Raw genomic sequence first — 22,587 nt, forward strand, 5'->3', positions numbered from 1 at the left:
ACTTTTTTGTTGAGATTTGGTGGTTTGACCCCTTCCGAAGGTCACAGAAGCTCGGGGATGGTACCAATGGATCGGGCATCCCCACATTAGTTCAGATGGAACCAACTTCCAAGTCTCTATGACCTTCAGAACAAAAGTTATTCAAGAATATCTTGATCTCCAATGGGTTTTCATCCCCAACCCTAACCCTAACCCTGGCTGCAACCCTAACCCTAATTGCAACCCTAACCCTAACCCTAACCCTCATTTCAGCCCTAACCCTATTCACCATAGGGTGAATAACTCTGCGCTGCTTGCTCGAAACGTGCTAAAATTTGGCGTGGGTGCGTGGCTGTCTCCCCTTTATTATGTGTGAAATGCCCAAGTCTCGACGACTTTCAGACAAAAAGTTACTCGGAAATATCGTGTACTTTTTTGTTGAGATTTGGTGGTTTGACCCCTTCCGAAGGTCACAGAAGCTCGGGGATGGTACCAATGGATCGGGCATCCCCACATTAGTTCAGATGGAACCAACTTCCAAGTCTCTATGACCTTCAGAACAAAAGTTATTCAAGAATATCTTGATCTCCAATGGGTTTTCATCCCCAACCCTAACCCTAACCCTGGCTGCAACCCTAACCCTAATTGCAACCCTAACCCTAACCCTAACCCTCATTTCAGCCCTAACCCTATTCACCATAGGGTGAATAACTCTGCGCTGCTTGCTCGAAACGTGCTGAAATTTGGCGTGGGTGCGTGGCTGTCTCCCCTTTATTATGTGTGAAATGCCCAAGTCTCGACGACTTTCAGAAAAAAAGTTACTCGGAAATATCGTGTACTTTTTTGTTGAGATTTGGTGGTTTGACCCCTTCCGAAGGTCACAGAAGCTCGGGGATGGTACCAATGGATCGGGCATCCCCACATTAGTTCAGATGGAACCAACTTCCAAGTCTCTATGACCTTCAGAACAAAAGTTATTCAAGAATATCTTGATCTCCAATGGGTTTTCATCCCCAACCCTAACCCTAACCCTGGCTGCAACCCTAACCCTAATTGCAACCCTAACCCTAACCCTAACCCTCATTTCAGCCCTAACCCTATTCACCATAGGGTGAATAACTCTGCGCTGCTTGCTCGAAACGTGCTGAAATTTGGCGTGGGTGCGTGGCTGTCTCCCCTTTATTATGTGTGAAATGCCCAAGTCTCTACGACTTTCAGAAAAAAAGTTACTCGGAAATATCGTGTACTTTTTTGTTGAGATTTGGTGGTTTGACCCCTTCCGAAGGTCACAGAAGCTCGGGGATGGTACCAATGGATCGGGCATCCCCACATTAGTTCAGATGGAACCAACTTCCAAGTCTCTATGACCTTCAGAACAAAAGTTATTCAAGAATATCTTGATCTCCAATGGGTTTTCATCCCCAACCCTAACCCTAACCCTGGCTGCAACCCTAACCCTAATTGCAACCCTAACCCTAACCCTAACCCTCATTTCAGCCCTAACCCTATTCACCATAGGGTGAATAACTCTGCGCTGCTTGCTCGAAACGTGCTGAAATTTGGCGTGGGTGCGTGGCTGTCTCCCCTTTATTATGTGTGAAATGCCCAAGTCTCTACGACTTTCAGAAAAAAAGTTACTCGGAAATATCGTGTACTTTTTTGTTGAGATTTGGTGGTTTGACCCCTTCCGAAGGTCACAGAAGCTCGGGGATGGTACCAATGGATCGGGCATCCCCACATTAGTTCAGATGGAACCAACTTCCAAGTCTCTATGACCTTCAGAACAAAAGTTATTCAAGAATATCTTGATCTCCAATGGGTTTTCATCCCCAACCCTAACCCTAACCCTGGCTGCAACCCTAACCCTAATTGCAACCCTAACCCTAACCCTAACCCTCATTTCAGCCCTAACCCTATTCACCATAGGGTGAATAACTCTGCGCTGCTTGCTCGAAACGTGCTGAAATTTGGCGTGGGTGCGTGGCTGTCTCCCCTTTATTATGTGTGAAATGCCCAAGTCTCTACGACTTTCAGAAAAAAAGTTACTCGGAAATATCGTGTACTTTTTTGTTGAGATTTGGTGGTTTGACCCCTTCCGAAGGTCACAGAAGCTCGGGGATGGTACCAATGGATCGGGCATCCCCACATTAGTTCAGATGGAACCAACTTCCAAGTCTCTATGACCTTCAGAACAAAAGTTATTCAAGAATATCTTGATCTCCAATGGGTTTTCATCCCCAACCCTAACCCTAACCCTGGCTGCAACCCTAACCCTAATTGCAACCCTAACCCTAACCCTAACCCTCATTTCAGCCCTAACCCTATTCACCATAGGGTGAATAACTCTGCGCTGCTTGCTCGAAACGTGCTGAAATTTGGCGTGGGTGCGTGGCTGTCTCCCCTTTATTATGTGTGAAATGCCCAAGTCTCTACGACTTTCAGAAAAAAAGTTACTCGGAAATATCGTGTACTTTTTTGTTGAGATTTGGTGGTTTGACCCCTTCCGAAGGTCACAGAAGCTCGGGGATGGTACCAATGGATCAGGCATCCCCACATTAGTTCAGATGGAACCAACTTCCAAGTCTCTATGACCTTCAGAACAAAAGTTATTCAAGAATATCTTGATCTCCAATGGGTTTTCATCCCCAACCCTAACCCTAACCCTGGCTGCAACCCTAACCCTAATTGCAACCCTAACCCTAACCCTAACCCTCATTTCAGCCCTAACCCTATTCACCATAGGGTGAATAACTCTGCGCTGCTTGCTCGAAACGTGCTGAAATTTGGCGTGGGTGCGTGGCTGTCTCCCCTTTATTATGTGTGAAATGCCCAAGTCTCGACGACTTTCAGACAAAAAGTTACTCGGAAATATCGTGTACTTTTTTGTTGAGATTTGGTGGTTTGACCCCTTCCGAAGGTCACAGAAGCTCGGGGATGGTACCAATGGATCGGGCATCCCCACATTAGTTCAGATGGAACCAACTTCCAAGTCTCTATGACCTTCAGAACAAAAGTTATTCAAGAATATCTTGATCTCCAATGGGTTTTCATCCCCAACCCTAACCCTAACCCTGGCTGCAACCCTAACCCTAATTGCAACCCTAACCCTAACCCTAACCCTCATTTCAGCCCTAACCCTATTCACCATAGGGTGAATAACTCTGCGCTGCTTGCTCGAAACGTGCTGAAATTTGGCGTGGGTGCGTGGCTGTCTCCCCTTTATTATGTGTGAAATGCCCAAGTCTCTATGACTTTCAGACAAAAAGTTACTCGGAAATATCGTGTACTTTTTTGTTGAGATTTGGTGGTTTGACCCCTTCCGAAGGTCACAGAAGCTCGGGGATGGTACCAATGGATCGGGCATCCCCACATTAGTTCAGATGGAACCAACTTCCAAGTCTCTATGACCTTCAGAACAAAAGTTATTCAAGAATATCTTGATCTCCAATGGGTTTTCATCCCCAACCCTAACCCTAACCCTGGCTGCAACCCTAACCCTAATTGCAACCCTAACCCTAACCCTCATTTCAGCCCTAACCCTATTCACCATAGGGTGAATAACTCTGCGCTGCTTGCTCGAAACGTGCTGAAATTTGGCGTGGGTGCGTGGCTGTCTCCCCTTTATTATGTGTGAAATGCCCAAGTCTCTACGACTTTCAGACAAAAAGTTACTCGGGAATATCGTGTACTTTTTTGTTGAGATTTGGTGGTTTGACCCCTTCCGAAGGTCAAAGAAGCTCGGGGATGGTACCAATGGATCGGGCATCCCCACATTAGTTCAGATGGAACCAACTTCCAAGTCTCTATGACCTTCAGAACAAAAGTTATTCAAGAATATCTTGATCTCCAATGGGTTTTCATCCCCAACCCTAACCCTAACCCTGGCTGCAACCCTAACCCTAATTGCAACCCTAACCCTAACCCTAACCCTCATTTCAGCCCTAACCCTATTCACCATAGGGTGAATAACTCTGCGCTGCTTGCTCGAAACGTGCTGAAATTTGGCGTGGGTGCGTGGCTGTCTCCCCTTTATTATGTGTGAAATGCCCAAGTCTCGACGACTTTCAGACAAAAAGTTACTCGGAAATATCGTGTACTTTTTTGTTGAGATTTGGTGGTTTGACCCCTTCCGAAGGTCACAGAAGCTCGGGGATGGTACCAATGGATCGGGCATCCCCACATTAGTTCAGATGGAACCAACTTCCAAGTCTCTATGACCTTCAGAACAAAAGTTATTCAAGAATATCTTGATCTCCAATGGGTTTTCATCCCCAACCCTAACCCTAACCCTGGCTGCAACCCTAACCCTAATTGCAACCCTAACCCTAACCCTAACCCTAACCCTCATTTCAGCCCTAACCCTATTCACCATAGGGTGAATAACTCTGCGCTGCTTGCTCGAAACGTGCTGAAATTTGGCGTGGGTGCGTGGCTGTCTCCCTTTTATTATGTGTGAAATGCCCAAGTCTCGACGACTTTCAGAAAAAAAGTTACTCGGAAATATTGTGTACTTTTTTGTTGAGATTTGGTGGTTTGACCCCTTCCGAAGGTCACAGAAGCTCGGGGATGGTACCAATGGATCGGGCATCCCCACATTAGTTCAGATGGAACCAACTTCCAAGTCTCTATGACCTTCAGAACAAAAGTTATTCAAGAATATCTTGATCTCCAATGGGTTTTCATCCCCAACCCTAACCCTAACCCTGGCTGCAACCCTAACCCTAATTGCAACCCTAACCCTAACCCTAACCCTCATTTCAGCCCTAACCCTATTCACCATAGGGTGAATAACTCTGCGCTGCTTGCTCGAAACGTGCTGAAATTTGGCGTGGGTGCGTGGCTGTCTCCCCTTTATTATGTGTGAAATGCCCAAGTCTCTATGACTTTCAGACAAAAAGTTACTCGGAAATATCGTGTACTTTTTTGTTGAGATTTGGTGGTTTGACCCCTTCCGAAGGTCACAGAAGCTCGGGGATGGTACCAATGGATCGGGCATCCCCACATTAGTTCAGATGGAACCAACTTCCAAGTCTCTATGACCTTCAGAACAAAAGTTGTTCAAGAATATCTTGATCTCCAATGGGTTTTCATCCCCAACCCTAACCCTAACCCTGGCTGCAACCCTAACCCTAATTGCAACCCTAACCCTAACCCTAACCCTCATTTCAGCCCTAACCCTATTCACCATAGGGTGAATAACTCTGCGCTGCTTGCTCGAAACGTGCTGAAATTTGGCGTGGGTGCGTGGCTGTCTCCCCTTTATTATGTGTGAAATGCCCAAGTCTCTACGACTTTCAGACAAAAAGTTACTCGGAAATATCGTGTACTTTTTTGTTGAGATTTGGTGGTTTGACCCCTTCCGAAGGTCACAGAAGCTCGGGGATGGTACCAATGGATCGGGCATCCCCACATTAGTTCAGATGGAACCAACTTCCAAGTCTCTATGACCTTCAGAACAAAAGTTATTCAAGAATATCTTGATCTCCAATGGGTTTTCATCCCCAACCCTAACCCTAACCCTGGCTGCAACCCTAACCCTAATTGCAACCCTAACCCTAACCCTAACCCTCATTTCAGCCCTAACCCTATTCACCATAGGGTGAATAACTCTGCGCTGCTTGCTCGAAACGTGCTGAAATTTGGCGTGGGTGCGTGGCTGTCTCCCCTTTATTATGTGTGAAATGCCCAAGTCTCGACGACTTTCAGAAAAAAAGTTACTCGGAAATATCGTGTACTTTTTTGTTGAGATTTGGTGGTTTGACCCCTTCCGAAGGTCACAGAAGCTCGGGGATGGTACCAATGGATCGGGCATCCCCACATTAGTTCAGATGGAACCAACTTCCAAGTCTCTATGACCTTCAGAACAAAAGTTATTCAAGAATATCTTGATCTCCAATGGGTTTTCATCCCCAACCCTAACCCTAACCCTGGCTGCAACCCTAACCCTAATTGCAACCCTAACCCTAACCCTAACCCTCATTTCAGCCCTAACCCTATTCACCATAGGGTGAATAACTCTGCGCTGCTTGCTCGAAACGTGCTGAAATTTGGCGTGGGTGCGTGGCTGTCTCCCCTTTATTATGTGTGAAATGCCCAAGTCTCTACGACTTTCAGAAAAAAAGTTACTCGGAAATATCGTGTACTTTTTTGTTGAGATTTGGTGGTTTGACCCCTTCCGAAGGTCACAGAAGCTCGGGGATGGTACCAATGGATCGGGCATCCCCACATTAGTTCAGATGGAACCAACTTCCAAGTCTCTATGACCTTCAGAACAAAAGTTATTCAAGAATATCTTGATCTCCAATGGGTTTTCATCCCCAACCCTAACCCTAACCCTGGCTGCAACCCTAACCCTAATTGCAACCCTAACCCTAACCCTAACCCTCATTTCAGCCCTAACCCTATTCACCATAGGGTGAATAACTCTGCGCTGCTTGCTCGAAACGTGCTGAAATTTGGCGTGGGTGCGTGGCTGTCTCCCCTTTATTATGTGTGAAATGCCCAAGTCTCGACGACTTTCAGACAAAAAGTTACTCGGAAATATCGTGTACTTTTTTGTTGAGATTTGGTGGTTTGACCCCTTCCGAAGGTCACAGAAGCTCGGGGATGGTACCAATGGATCGGGCATCCCCACATTAGTTCAGATGGAACCAACTTCCAAGTCTCTATGACCTTCAGAACAAAAGTTATTCAAGAATATCTTGATCTCCAATGGGTTTTCATCCCCAACCCTAACCCTAACCCTGGCTGCAACCCTAACCCTAATTGCAACCCTAACCCTAACCCTAACCCTCATTTCAGCCCTAACCCTATTCACCATAGGGTGAATAACTCTGCGCTGCTTGCTCGAAACGTGCTGAAATTTGGCGTGGGTGCGTGGCTGTCTCCCCTTTATTATGTGTGAAATGCCCAAGTCTCGACGACTTTCAGAAAAAAAGTTACTCGGAAATATCGTGTACTTTTTTGTTGAGATTTGGTGGTTTGACCCCTTCCGAAGGTCACAGAAGCTCGGGGATGGTACCAATGGATCGGGCATCCCCACATTAGTTCAGATGGAACCAACTTCCAAGTCTCTATGACCTTCAGAACAAAAGTTATTCAAGAATATCTTGATCTCCAATGGGTTTTCATCCCCAACCCTAACCCTAACCCTGGCTGCAACCCTAACCCTAATTGCAACCCTAACCCTAACCCTAACCCTCATTTCAGCCCTAACCCTATTCACCATAGGGTGAATAACTCTGCGCTGCTTGCTCGAAACGTGCTGAAATTTGGCGTGGGTGCGTGGCTGTCTCCCCTTTATTATGTGTGAAATGCCCAAGTCTCGACGACTTTCAGACAAAAAGTTACTCGGAAATATCGTGTACTTTTTTGTTGAGATTTGGTGGTTTGACCCCTTCCGAAGGTCACAGAAGCTCGGTGATGGTACCAATGGATCGGGCATCCCCACATTAGTTCAGATGGAACCAACTTCCAAGTCTCTATGACCTTCAGAACAAAAGTTATTCAAGAATATCTTGATCTCCAATGGGTTTTCATCCCCAACCCTAACCCTAACCCTGGCTGCAACCCTAACCCTAATTGCAACCCTAACCCTAACCCTAACCCTCATTTCAGCCCTAACCCTATTCACCATAGGGTGAATAACTCTGCGCTGCTTGCTCGAAACGTGCTGAAATTTGGCGTGGGTGCGTGGCTGTCTCCCCTTTATTATGTGTGAAATGCCCAAGTCTCGACGACTTTCAGAAAAAAAGTTACTCGGAAATATCGTGTACTTTTTTGTTGAGATTTGGTGGTTTGACCCCTTCCGAAGGTCACAGAAGCTCGGGGATGGTACCAATGGATCGGGCATCCCCACATTAGTTCAGATGGAACCAACTTCCAAGTCTCTATGACCTTCAGAACAAAAGTTATTCAAGAATATCTTGATCTCCAATGGGTTTTCATCCCCAACCCTAACCCTAACCCTGGCTGCAACCCTAACCCTAATTGCAACCCTAACCCTAACCCTAACCCTCATTTCAGCCCTAACCCTATTCACCATAGGGTGAATAACTCTGCGCTGCTTGCTCGAAACGTGCTGAAATTTGGCGTGGGTGCGTGGCTGTCTCCCCTTTATTATGTGTGAAATGCCCAAGTCTCGACGACTTTCAGACAAAAAGTTACTCGGAAATATCGTGTACTTTTTTGTTGAGATTTGGTGGTTTGACCCCTTCCGAAGGTCACAGAAGCTCGGGGATGGTACCAATGGATCGGGCATCCCCACATTAGTTCAGATGGAACCAACTTCCAAGTCTCTATGACCTTCAGAACAAAAGTTATTCAAGAATATCTTGATCTCCAATGGGTTTTCATCCCCAACCCTAACCCTAACCCTGGCTGCAACCCTAACCCTAATTGCAACCCTAACCCTAACCCTAACCCTCATTTCAGCCCTAACCCTATTCACCATAGGGTGAATAACTCTGCGCTGCTTGCTCGAAACGTGCTGAAATTTGGCGTGGGTGCGTGGCTGTCTCCCCTTTATTATGTGTGAAATGCCCAAGTCTCGACGACTTTCAGAAAAAAAGTTACTCGGAAATATCGTGTACTTTTTTGTTGAGATTTGGTGGTTTGACCCCTTCCGAAGGTCACAGAAGCTCGGGGATGGTACCAATGGATCGGGCATCCCCACATTAGTTCAGATGGAACCAACTTCCAAGTCTCTATGACCTTCAGAACAAAAGTTATTCAAGAATATCTTGATCTCCAATGGGTTTTCATCCCCAACCCTAACCCTAACCCTGGCTGCAACCCTAACCCTAATTGCAACCCTAACCCTAACCCTAACCCTCATTTCAGCCCTAACCCTATTCACCATAGGGTGAATAACTCTGCGCTGCTTGCTCGAAACGTGCTGAAATTTGGCGTGGGTGCGTGGCTGTCTCCCCTTTATTATGTGTGAAATGCCCAAGTCTCGACGACTTTCAGACAAAAAGTTACTCGGAAATATCGTGTACTTTTTTGTTGAGATTTGGTGGTTTGACCCCTTCCGAAGGTCACAGAAGCTCGGTGATGGTACCAATGGATCGGGCATCCCCACATTAGTTCAGATGGAACCAACTTCCAAGTCTCTATGACCTTCAGAACAAAAGTTATTCAAGAATATCTTGATCTCCAATGGGTTTTCATCCCCAACCCTAACCCTAACCCTGGCTGCAACCCTAACCCTAATTGCAACCCTAACCCTAACCCTAACCCTCATTTCAGCCCTAACCCTATTCACCATAGGGTGAATAACTCTGCGCTGCTTGCTCGAAACGTGCTGAAATTTGGCGTGGGTGCGTGGCTGTCTCCCCTTTATTATGTGTGAAATGCCCAAGTCTCGACGACTTTCAGAAAAAAAGTTACTCGGAAATATCGTGTACTTTTTTGTTGAGATTTGGTGGTTTGACCCCTTCCGAAGGTCACAGAAGCTCGGGGATGGTACCAATGGATCGGGCATCCCCACATTAGTTCAGATGGAACCAACTTCCAAGTCTCTATGACCTTCAGAACAAAAGTTATTCAAGAATATCTTGATCTCCAATGGGTTTTCATCCCCAACCCTAACCCTAACCCTGGCTGCAACCCTAACCCTAATTGCAACCCTAACCCTAACCCTAACCCTCATTTCAGCCCTAACCCTATTCACCATAGGGTGAATAACTCTGCGCTGCTTGCTCGAAACGTGCTGAAATTTGGCGTGGGTGCGTGGCTGTCTCCCCTTTATTATGTGTGAAATGCCCAAGTCTCGACGACTTTCAGACAAAAAGTTACTCGGAAATATCGTGTACTTTTTTGTTGAGATTTGGTGGTTTGACCCCTTCCGAAGGTCACAGAAGCTCGGGGATGGTACCAATGGATCGGGCATCCCCACATTAGTTCAGATGGAACCAACTTCCAAGTCTCTATGACCTTCAGAACAAAAGTTATTCAAGAATATCTTGATCTCCAATGGGTTTTCATCCCCAACCCTAACCCTAACCCTGGCTGCAACCCTAACCCTAATTGCAACCCTAACCCTAACCCTAACCCTCATTTCAGCCCTAACCCTATTCACCATAGGGTGAATAACTCTGCGCTGCTTGCTCGAAACGTGCTGAAATTTGGCGTGGGTGCGTGGCTGTCTCCCCTTTATTATGTGTGAAATGCCCAAGTCTCGACGACTTTCAGAAAAAAAGTTACTCGGAAATATCGTGTACTTTTTTGTTGAGATTTGGTGGTTTGACCCCTTCCGAAGGTCACAGAAGCTCGGGGATGGTACCAATGGATCGGGCATCCCCACATTAGTTCAGATGGAACCAACTTCCAAGTCTCTATGACCTTCAGAACAAAAGTTATTCAAGAATATCTTGATCTCCAATGGGTTTTCATCCCCAACCCTAACCCTAACCCTGGCTGCAACCCTAACCCTAATTGCAACCCTAACCCTAACCCTAACCCTCATTTCAGCCCTAACCCTATTCACCATAGGGTGAATAACTCTGCGCTGCTTGCTCGAAACGTGCTAAAATTTGGCGTGGGTGCGTGGCTGTCTCCCCTTTATTATGTGTGAAATGCCCAAGTCTCGACGACTTTCAGACAAAAAGTTACTCGGAAATATCGTGTACTTTTTTGTTGAGATTTGGTGGTTTGACCCCTTCCGAAGGTCACAGAAGCTCGGGGATGGTACCAATGGATCGGGCATCCCCACATTAGTTCAGATGGAACCAACTTCCAAGTCTCTATGACCTTCAGAACAAAAGTTATTCAAGAATATCTTGATCTCCAATGGGTTTTCATCCCCAACCCTAACCCTAACCCTGGCTGCAACCCTAACCCTAATTGCAACCCTAACCCTAACCCTAACCCTCATTTCAGCCCTAACCCTATTCACCATAGGGTGAATAACTCTGCGCTGCTTGCTCGAAACGTGCTGAAATTTGGCGTGGGTGCGTGGCTGTCTCCCCTTTATTATGTGTGAAATGCCCAAGTCTCGACGACTTTCAGAAAAAAAGTTACTCGGAAATATCGTGTACTTTTTTGTTGAGATTTGGTGGTTTGACCCCTTCCGAAGGTCACAGAAGCTCGGGGATGGTACCAATGGATCGGGCATCCCCACATTAGTTCAGATGGAACCAACTTCCAAGTCTCTATGACCTTCAGAACAAAAGTTATTCAAGAATATCTTGATCTCCAATGGGTTTTCATCCCCAACCCTAACCCTAACCCTGGCTGCAACCCTAACCCTAATTGCAACCCTAACCCTAACCCTAACCCTCATTTCAGCCCTAACCCTATTCACCATAGGGTGAATAACTCTGCGCTGCTTGCTCGAAACGTGCTGAAATTTGGCGTGGGTGCGTGGCTGTCTCCCCTTTATTATGTGTGAAATGCCCAAGTCTCGACGACTTTCAGAAAAAAAGTTACTCGGAAATATCGTGTACTTTTTTGTTGAGATTTGGTGGTTTGACCCCTTCCGAAGGTCACAGAAGCTCGGGGATGGTACCAATGGATCGGGCATCCCCACATTAGTTCAGATGGAACCAACTTCCAAGTCTCTATGACCTTCAGAACAAAAGTTATTCAAGAATATCTTGATCTCCAATGGGTTTTCATCCCCAACCCTAACCCTAACCCTGGCTGCAACCCTAACCCTAATTGCAACCCTAACCCTAACCCTAACCCTCATTTCAGCCCTAACCCTATTCACCATAGGGTGAATAACTCTGCGCTGCTTGCTCGAAACGTGCTGAAATTTGGCGTGGGTGCGTGGCTGTCTCCCCTTTATTATGTGTGAAATGCCCAAGTCTCTACGACTTTCAGAAAAAAAGTTACTCGGAAATATCGTGTACTTTTTTGTTGAGATTTGGTGGTTTGACCCCTTCCGAAGGTCACAGAAGCTCGGGGATGGTACCAATGGATCGGGCATCCCCACATTAGTTCAGATGGAACCAACTTCCAAGTCTCTATGACCTTCAGAACAAAAGTTATTCAAGAATATCTTGATCTCCAATGGGTTTTCATCCCCAACCCTAACCCTAACCCTGGCTGCAACCCTAACCCTAATTGCAACCCTAACCCTAACCCTAACCCTCATTTCAGCCCTAACCCTATTCACCATAGGGTGAATAACTCTGCGCTGCTTGCTCGAAACGTGCTGAAATTTGGCGTGGGTGCGTGGCTGTCTCCCCTTTATTATGTGTGAAATGCCCAAGTCTCTACGACTTTCAGAAAAAAAGTTACTCGGAAATATCGTGTACTTTTTTGTTGAGATTTGGTGGTTTGACCCCTTCCGAAGGTCACAGAAGCTCGGGGATGGTACCAATGGATCGGGCATCCCCACATTAGTTCAGATGGAACCAACTTCCAAGTCTCTATGACCTTCAGAACAAAAGTTATTCAAGAATATCTTGATCTCCAATGGGTAACCCTAACCCAACCCTAACCCTAACCCTGGCTGCAACCCTAACCCTAATTGCAACCCTAACCCTAACCCTAACCCTCATTTCAGCCCTAACCCTATTCACCATAGGGTGAATAACTCTGCGCTGCTTGCTCGAAACGTGCTGAAATTTGGCGTGGGTGCGTGGCTGTCTCCCCTTTATTATGTGTGAAATGCCCAAGTCTCTACGACTTTCAGAAAAAAAGTTACTCGGAAATATCGTGTACTTTTTTGTTGAGATTTGGTGGTTTGACCCCTTCCGAAGGTCACAGAAGCTCGGGGATGGTACCAATGGATCGGGCATCCCCACATTAGTTCAGATGGAACCAACTTCCAAGTCTCTATGACCTTCAGAACAAAAGTTATTCAAGAATATCTTGATCTCCAATGGGTTTTCATCCCCAACCCTAACCCTAACCCTGGCTGCAACCCTAACCCTAATTGCAACCCTAACCCTAACCCTAACCCTCATTTCAGCCCTAACCCTATTCACCATAGGGTGAATAACTCTGCGCTGCTTGCTCGAAACGTGCTGAAATTTGGCGTGGGTGCGTGGCTGTCTCCCCTTTATTATGTGTGAAATGCCCAAGTCTCTACGACTTTCAGAAAAAAAGTTACTCGGAAATATCGTGTACTTTTTTGTTGAGATTTGGTGGTTTGACCCCTTCCGAAGGTCACAGAAGCTCGGGGATGGTACCAATGGATCAGGCATCCCCACATTAGTTCAGATGGAACCAACTTCCAAGTCTCTATGACCTTCAGAACAAAAGTTATTCAAGAATATCTTGATCTCCAATGGGTTTTCATCCCCAACCCTAACCCTAACCCTGGCTGCAACCCTAACCCTAATTGCAACCCTAACCCTAACCCTAACCCTCATTTCAGCCCTAACCCTATTCACCATAGGGTGAATAACTCTGCGCTGCTTGCTCGAAACGTGCTGAAATTTGGCGTGGGTGCGTGGCTGTCTCCCCTTTATTATGTGTGAAATGCCCAAGTCTCGACGACTTTCAGACAAAAAGTTACTCGGAAATATCGTGTACTTTTTTGTTGAGATTTGGTGGTTTGACCCCTTCCGAAGGTCACAGAAGCTCGGGGATGGTACCAATGGATCGGGCATCCCCACATTAGTTCAGATGGAACCAACTTCCAAGTCTCTATGACCTTCAGAACAAAAGTTATTCAAGAATATCTTGATCTCCAATGGGTTTTCATCCCCAACCCTAACCCTAACCCTGGCTGCAACCCTAACCCTAATTGCAACCCTAACCCTAACCCTAACCCTCATTTCAGCCCTAACCCTATTCACCATAGGGTGAATAACTCTGCGCTGCTTGCTCGAAACGTGCTGAAATTTGGCGTGGGTGCGTGGCTGTCTCCCCTTTATTATGTGTGAAATGCCCAAGTCTCTATGACTTTCAGACAAAAAGTTACTCGGAAATATCGTGTACTTTTTTGTTGAGATTTGGTGGTTTGACCCCTTCCGAAGGTCACAGAAGCTCGGGGATGGTACCAATGGATCGGGCATCCCCACATTAGTTCAGATGGAACCAACTTCCAAGTCTCTATGACCTTCAGAACAAAAGTTATTCAAGAATATCTTGATCTCCAATGGGTTTTCATCCCCAACCCTAACCCTAACCCTGGCTGCAACCCTAACCCTAATTGCAACCCTAACCCTAACCCTAACCCTCATTTCAGCCCTAACCCTATTCACCATAGGGTGAATAACTCTGCGCTGCTTGCTCGAAACGTGCTGAAATTTGGCGTGGGTGCGTGGCTGTCTCCCCTTTATTATGTGTGAAATGCCCAAGTCTCTATGACTTTCAGACAAAAAGTTACTCGGAAATATCGTGTACTTTTTTGTTGAGATTTGGTGGTTTGACCCCTTCCGAAGGTCACAGAAGCTCGGGGATGGTACCAATGGATCGGGCATCCCCACATTAGTTCAGATGGAACCAACTTCCAAGTCTCTATGACCTTCAGAACAAAAGTTATTCAAGAATATCTTGATCTCCAATGGGTTTTCATCCCCAACCCTAACCCTAACCCTGGCTGCAACCCTAACCCTAATTGCAACCCTAACCCTAACCCTCATTTCAGCCCTAACCCTATTCACCATAGGGTGAATAACTCTGCGCTGCTTGCTCGAAACGTGCTGAAATTTGGCGTGGGTGCGTGGCTGTCTCCCCTTTATTATGTGTGAAATGCCCAAGTCTCTACGACTTTCAGACAAAAAGTTACTCGGGAATATCGTGTACTTTTTTGTTGAGATTTGGTGGTTTGACCCCTTCCGAAGGTCAAAGAAGCTCGGGGATGGTACCAATGGATCGGGCATCCCCACATTAGTTCAGATGGAACCAACTTCCAAGTCTCTATGACCTTCAGAACAAAAGTTATTCAAGAATATCTTGATCTCCAATGGGTTTTCATCCCCAACCCTAACCCTAACCCTGGCTGCAACCCTAACCCTAATTGCAACCCTAACCCTAACCCTAACCCTCATTTCAGCCCTAACCCTATTCACCATAGGGTGAATAACTCTGCGCTGCTTGCTCGAAACGTGCTGAAATTTGGCGTGGGTGCGTGGCTGTCTCCCCTTTATTATGTGTGAAATGCCCAAGTCTCGACGACTTTCAGACAAAAAGTTACTCGGAAATATCGTGTACTTTTTTGTTGAGATTTGGTGGTTTGACCCCTTCCGAAGGTCACAGAAGCTCGGGGATGGTACCAATGGATCGGGCATCCCCACATTAGTTCAGATGGAACCAACTTCCAAGTCTCTATGACCTTCAGAACAAAAGTTATTCAAGAATATCTTGATCTCCAATGGGTTTTCATCCCCAACCCTAACCCTAACCCTGGCTGCAACCCTAACCCTAATTGCAACCCTAACCCTAACCCTAACCCTAACCCTCATTTCAGCCCTAACCCTATTCACCATAGGGTGAATAACTCTGCGCTGCTTGCTCGAAACGTGCTGAAATTTGGCGTGGGTGCGTGGCTGTCTCCCTTTTATTATGTGTGAAATGCCCAAGTCTCGACGACTTTCAGAAAAAAAGTTACTCGGAAATATTGTGTACTTTTTTGTTGAGATTTGGTGGTTTGACCCCTTCCGAAGGTCACAGAAGCTCGGGGATGGTACCAATGGATCGGGCATCCCCACATTAGTTCAGATGGAACCAACTTCCAAGTCTCTATGACCTTCAGAACAAAAGTTATTCAAGAATATCTTGATCTCCAATGGGTTTTCATCCCCAACCCTAACCCTAACCCTGGCTGCAACCCTAACCCTAATTGCAACCCTAACCCTAACCCTAACCCTCATTTCAGCCCTAACCCTATTCACCATAGGGTGAATAACTCTGCGCTGCTTGCTCGAAACGTGCTGAAATTTGGCGTGGGTGCGTGGCTGTCTCCCCTTTATTATGTGTGAAATGCCCAAGTCTCTATGACTTTCAGACAAAAAGTTACTCGGAAATATCGTGTACTTTTTTGTTGAGATTTGGTGGTTTGACCCCTTCCGAAGGTCACAGAAGCTCGGGGATGGTACCAATGGATCGGGCATCCCCACATTAGTTCAGATGGAACCAACTTCCAAGTCTCTATGACCTTCAGAACAAAAGTTGTTCAAGAATATCTTGATCTCCAATGGGTTTTCATCCCCAACCCTAACCCTAACCCTGGCTGCAACCCTAACCCTAATTGCAACCCTAACCCTAACCCTAACCCTCATTTCAGCCCTAACCCTATTCACCATAGGGTGAATAACTCTGCGCTGCTTGCTCGAAACGTGCTGAAATTTGGCGTGGGTGCGTGGCTGTCTCCCCTTTATTATGTGTGAAATGCCCAAGTCTCTACGACTTTCAGACAAAAAGTTACTCGGAAATATCGTGTACTTTTTTGTTGAGATTTGGTGGTTTGACCCCTTCCGAAGGTCACAGAAGCTCGGGGATGGTACCAATGGATCGGGCATCCCCACATTAGTTCAGATGGAACCAACTTCCAAGTCTCTATGACCTTCAGAACAAAAGTTATTCAAGAATATCTTGATCTCCAATGGGTTTTCATCCCCAACCCTAACCCTAACCCTGGCTGCAACCCTAACCCTAATTGCAACCCTAACCCTAACCCTAACCCTCATTTCAGCCCTAACCCTATTCACCATAGGGTGAATAACTCTGCGCTGCTTGCTCGAAACGTGCTGAAATTTGGCGTGGGTGCGTGGCTGTCTCCCCTTTATTATGTGTGAAATGCCCAAGTCTCGACGACTTTCAGAAAAAAAGTTACTCGGAAATATCGTGTACTTTTTTGTTGAGATTTGGTGGTTTGACCCCTTCCGAAGGTCACAGAAGCTCGGGGATGGTACCAATGGATCGGGCATCCCCACATTAGTTCAGATGGAACCAACTTCCAAGTCTCTATGACCTTCAGAACAAAAGTTATTCAAGAATATCTTGATCTCCAATGGGTTTTCATCCCCAACCCTAACCCTAACCCTGGCTGCAACCCTAACCCTAATTGCAACCCTAACCCTAACCCTAACCCTCATTTCAGCCCTAACCCTATTCACCATAGGGTGAATAACTCTGCGCTGCTTGCTCGAAACGTGCTGAAATTTGGCGTGGGTGCGTGGCTGTCTCCCCTTTATTATGTGTGAAATGCCCAAGTCTCTACGACTTTCAGAAAAAAAGTTACTCGGAAATATCGTGTACTTTTTTGTTGAGATTTGGTGGTTTGACCCCTTCCGAAGGTCACAGAAGCTCGGGGATGGTACCAATGGATCGGGCATCCCCACATTAGTTCAGATGGAACCAACTTCCAAGTCTCTATGACCTTCAGAACAAAAGTTATTCAAGAATATCTTGATCTCCAATGGGTTTTCATCCCCAACCCTAACCCTAACCCTGGCTGCAACCCTAACCCTAATTGCAACCCTAACCCTAACCCTAACCCTCATTTCAGCCCTAACCCTATTCACCATAGGGTGAATAACTCTGCGCTGCTTGCTCGAAACGTGCTGAAATTTGGCGTGGGTGCGTGGCTGTCTCCCCTTTATTATGTGTGAAATGCCCAAGTCTCGACGACTTTCAGACAAAAAGTTACTCGGAAATATCGTGTACTTTTTTGTTGAGATTTGGTGGTTTGACCCCTTCCGAAGGTCACAGAAGCTCGGGGATGGTACCAATGGATCGGGCATCCCCACATTAGTTCAGATGGAACCAACTTCCAAGTCTCTATGACCTTCAGAACAAAAGTTATTCAAGAATATCTTGATCTCCAATGGGTTTTCATCCCCAACCCTAACCCTAACCCTGGCTGCAACCCTAACCCTAATTGCAACCCTAACCCTAACCCTAACCCTCATTTCAGCCCTAACCCTATTCACCATAGGGTGAATAACTCTGCGCTGCTTGCTCGAAACGTGCTGAAATTTGGCGTGGGTGCGTGGCTGTCTCCCCTTTATTATGTGTGAAATGCCCAAGTCTCGACGACTTTCAGAAAAAAAGTTACTCGGAAATATCGTGTACTTTTTTGTTGAGATTTGGTGGTTTGACCCCTTCCGAAGGTCACAGAAGCTCGGGGATGGTACCAATGGATCGGGCATCCCCACATTAGTTCAGATGGAACCAACTTCCAAGTCTCTATGACCTTCAGAACAAAAGTTATTCAAGAATATCTTGATCTCCAATGGGTTTTCATCCCCAACCCTAACCCTAACCCTGGCTGCAACCCTAACCCTAATTGCAACCCTAACCCTAACCCTAACCCTCATTTCAGCCCTAACCCTATTCACCATAGGGTGAATAACTCTGCGCTGCTTGCTCGAAACGTGCTGAAATTTGGCGTGGGTGCGTGGCTGTCTCCCCTTTATTATGTGTGAAATGCCCAAGTCTCGACGACTTTCAGACAAAAAGTTACTCGGAAATATCGTGTACTTTTTTGTTGAGATTTGGTGGTTTGACCCCTTCCGAAGGTCACAGAAGCTCGGTGATGGTACCAATGGATCGGGCATCCCCACATTAGTTCAGATGGAACCAACTTCCAAGTCTCTATGACCTTCAGAACAAAAGTTATTCAAGAATATCTTGATCTCCAATGGGTTTTCATCCCCAACCCTAACCCTAACCCTGGCTGCAACCCTAACCCTAATTGCAACCCTAACCCTAACCCTAACCCTCATTTCAGCCCTAACCCTATTCACCATAGGGTGAATAACTCTGCGCTGCTTGCTCGAAACGTGCTGAAATTTGGCGTGGGTGCGTGGCTGTCTCCCCTTTATTATGTGTGAAATGCCCAAGTCTCGACGACTTTCAGAAAAAAAGTTACTCGGAAATATCGTGTACTTTTTTGTTGAGATTTGGTGGTTTGACCCCTTCCGAAGGTCACAGAAGCTCGGGGATGGTACCAATGGATCGGGCATCCCCACATTAGTTCAGATGGAACCAACTTCCAAGTCTCTATGACCTTCAGAACAAAAGTTATTCAAGAATATCTTGATCTCCAATGGGTTTTCATCCCCAACCCTAACCCTAACCCTGGCTGCAACCCTAACCCTAATTGCAACCCTAACCCTAACCCTAACCCTCATTTCAGCCCTAACCCTATTCACCATAGGGTGAATAACTCTGCGCTGCTTGCTCGAAACGTGCTGAAATTTGGCGTGGGTGCGTGGCTGTCTCCCCTTTATTATGTGTGAAATGCCCAAGTCTCGACGACTTTCAGACAAAAAGTTACTCGGAAATATCGTGTACTTTTTTGTTGAGATTTGGTGGTTTGACCCCTTCCGAAGGTCACAGAAGCTCGGGGATGGTACCAATGGATCGGGCATCCCCACATTAGTTCAGATGGAACCAACTTCCAAGTCTCTATGACCTTCAGAACAAAAGTTATTCAAGAATATCTTGATCTCCAATGGGTTTTCATCCCCAACCCTAACCCTAACCCTGGCTGCAACCCTAACCCTAATTGCAACCCTAACCCTAACCCTAACCCTCATTTCAGCCCTAACCCTATTCACCATAGGGTGAATAACTCTGCGCTGCTTGCTCGAAACGTGCTGAAATTTGGCGTGGGTGCGTGGCTGTCTCCCCTTTATTATGTGTGAAATGCCCAAGTCTCGACGACTTTCAGAAAAAAAGTTACTCGGAAATATCGTGTACTTTTTTGTTGAGATTTGGTGGTTTGACCCCTTCCGAAGGTCACAGAAGCTCGGGGATGGTACCAATGGATCGGGCATCCCCACATTAGTTCAGATGGAACCAACTTCCAAGTCTCTATGACCTTCAGAACAAAAGTTATTCAAGAATATCTTGATCTCCAATGGGTTTTCATCCCCAACCCTAACCCTAACCCTGGCTGCAACCCTAACCCTAATTGCAACCCTAACCCTAACCCTAACCCTCATTTCAGCCCTAACCCTATTCACCATAGGGTGAATAACTCTGCGCTGCTTGCTCGAAACGTGCTGAAATTTGGCGTGGGTGCGTGGCTGTCTCCCCTTTATTATGTGTGAAATGCCCAAGTCTCGACGACTTTCAGACAAAAAGTTACTCGGAAATATCGTGTACTTTTTTGTTGAGATTTGGTGGTTTGACCCCTTCCGAAGGTCACAGAAGCTCGGGGATGGTACCAATGGATCGGGCATCCCCACATTAGTTCAGATGGAACCAACTTCCAAGTCTCTATGACCTTCAGAACAAAAGTTATTCAAGAATATCTTGATCTCCAATGGGTTTTCATCCCCAACCCTAACCCTAACCCTGGCTGCAACCCTAACCCTAATTGCAACCCTAACCCTAACCCTAACCCTCATTTCAGCCCTAACCCTATTCACCATAGGGTGAATAACTCTGCGCTGCTTGCTCGAAACGTGCTGAAATTTGGCGTGGGTGCGTGGCTGTCTCCCCTTTATTATGTGTGAAATGCCCAAGTCTCGACGACTTTCAGAAAAAAAGTTACTCGGAAATATCGTGTACTTTTTTGTTGAGATTTGGTGGTTTGACCCCTTCCGAAGGTCACAGAAGCTCGGGGATGGTACCAATGGATCGGGCATCCCCACATTAGTTCAGATGGAACCAACTTCCAAGTCTCTATGACCTTCAGAACAAAAGTTATTCAAGAATATCTTGATCTCCAATGGGTTTTCATCCCCAACCCTAACCCTAACCCTGGCTGCAACCCTAACCCTAATTGCAACCCTAACCCTAACCCTAACCCTCATTTCAGCCCTAACCCTATTCACCATAGGGTGAATAACTCTGCGCTGCTTGCTCGAAACGTGCTGAAATTTGGCGTGGGTGCGTGGCTGTCTCCCCTTTATTATGTGTGAAATGCCCAAGTCTCTACGACTTTCAGAAAAAAAGTTACTCGGAAATATCGTGTACTTTTTTGTTGAGATTTGGTGGTTTGACCCCTTCCGAAGGTCACAGAAGCTCGGGGATGGTACCAATGGATCAGGCATCCCCACATTAGTTCAGATGGAACCAACTTCCAAGTCTCTATGACCTTCAGAACAAAAGTTATTCAAGAATATCTTGATCTCCAATGGGTTTTCATCCCCAACCCTAACCCTAACCCTGGCTGCAACCCTAACCCTAATTGCAACCCTAACCCTAACCCTAACCCTCATTTCAGCCCTAACCCTATTCACCATAGGGTGAATAACTCTGCGCTGCTTGCTCGAAACGTGCTGAAATTTGGCGTGGGTGCGTGGCTGTCTCCCCTTTATTATGTGTGAAATGCCCAAGTCTCTACGACTTTCAGAAAAAAAGTTACTCGGAAATATCGTGTACTTTTTTGTTGAGATTTGGTGGTTTGACCCCTTCCGAAGGTCACAGAAGCTCGGGGATGGTACCAATGGATCGGGCATCCCCACATTAGTTCAGATGGAACCAACTTCCAAGTCTCTATGACCTTCAGAACAAAAGTTATTCAAGAATATCTTGATCTCCAATGGGTTTTCATCCCCAACCCTAACCCTAACCCTGGCTGCAACCCTAACCCTAATTGCAACCCTAACCCTAACCCTAACCCTCATTTCAGCCCTAACCCTATTCACCATAGGGTGAATAACTCTGCGCTGCTTGCTCGAAACGTGCTGAAATTTGGCGTGGGTGCGTGGCTGTCTCCCCTTTATTATGTGTGAAATGCCCAAGTCTCTACGACTTTCAGAAAAAAAGTTACTCGGAAATATCGTGTACTTTTTTGTTGAGATTTGGTGGTTTGACCCCTTCCGAAGGTCACAGAAGCTCGGGGATGGTACCAATGGATCGGGCATCCCCACATTAGTTCAGATGGAACCAACTTCCAAGTCTCTATGACCTTCAGAACAAAAGTTATTCAAGAATATCTTGATCTCCAATGGGTAACCCTAACCCAACCCTAACCCTAACCCTGGCTGCAACCCTAACCCTAATTGCAACCCTAACCCTAACCCTAACCCTCATTTCAGCCCTAACCCTATTCACCATAGGGTGAATAACTCTGCGCTGCTTGCTCGAAACGTGCTGAAATTTGGCGTGGGTGCGTGGCTGTCTCCCCTTTATTATGTGTGAAATGCCCAAGTCTCTACGACTTTCAGAAAAAAAGTTACTCGGAAATATCGTGTACTTTTTTGTTGAGATTTGGTGGTTTGACCCCTTCCGAAGGTCACAGAAGCTCGGGGATGGTACCAATGGATCGGGCATCCCCACATTAGTTCAGATGGAACCAACTTCCAAGTCTCTATGACCTTCAGAACAAAAGTTATTCAAGAATATCTTGATCTCCAATGGGTTTTCATCCCCAACCCTAACCCTAACCCTGGCTGCAACCCTAACCCTAATTGCAACCCTAACCCTAACCCTAACCCTCATTTCAGCCCTAACCCTATTCACCATAGGGTGAATAACTCTGCGCTGCTTGCTCGAAACGTGCTGAAATTTGGCGTGGGTGCGTGGCTGTCTCCCCTTTATTATGTGTGAAATGCCCAAGTCTCTACGACTTTCAGAAAAAAAGTTACTCGGAAATATCGTGTACTTTTTTGTTGAGATTTGGTGGTTTGACCCCTTCCGAAGGTCACAGAAGCTCGGGGATGGTACCAATGGATCAGGCATCCCCACATTAGTTCAGATGGAACCAACTTCCAAGTCTCTATGACCTTCAGAACAAAAGTTATTCAA

Source organism: Paralichthys olivaceus, chromosome 3 (assembly GCF_024713975.1).
Source record: "Paralichthys olivaceus isolate ysfri-2021 chromosome 3, ASM2471397v2, whole genome shotgun sequence".
NCBI lineage: Eukaryota > Metazoa > Chordata > Actinopteri > Pleuronectiformes > Paralichthyidae > Paralichthys > Paralichthys olivaceus.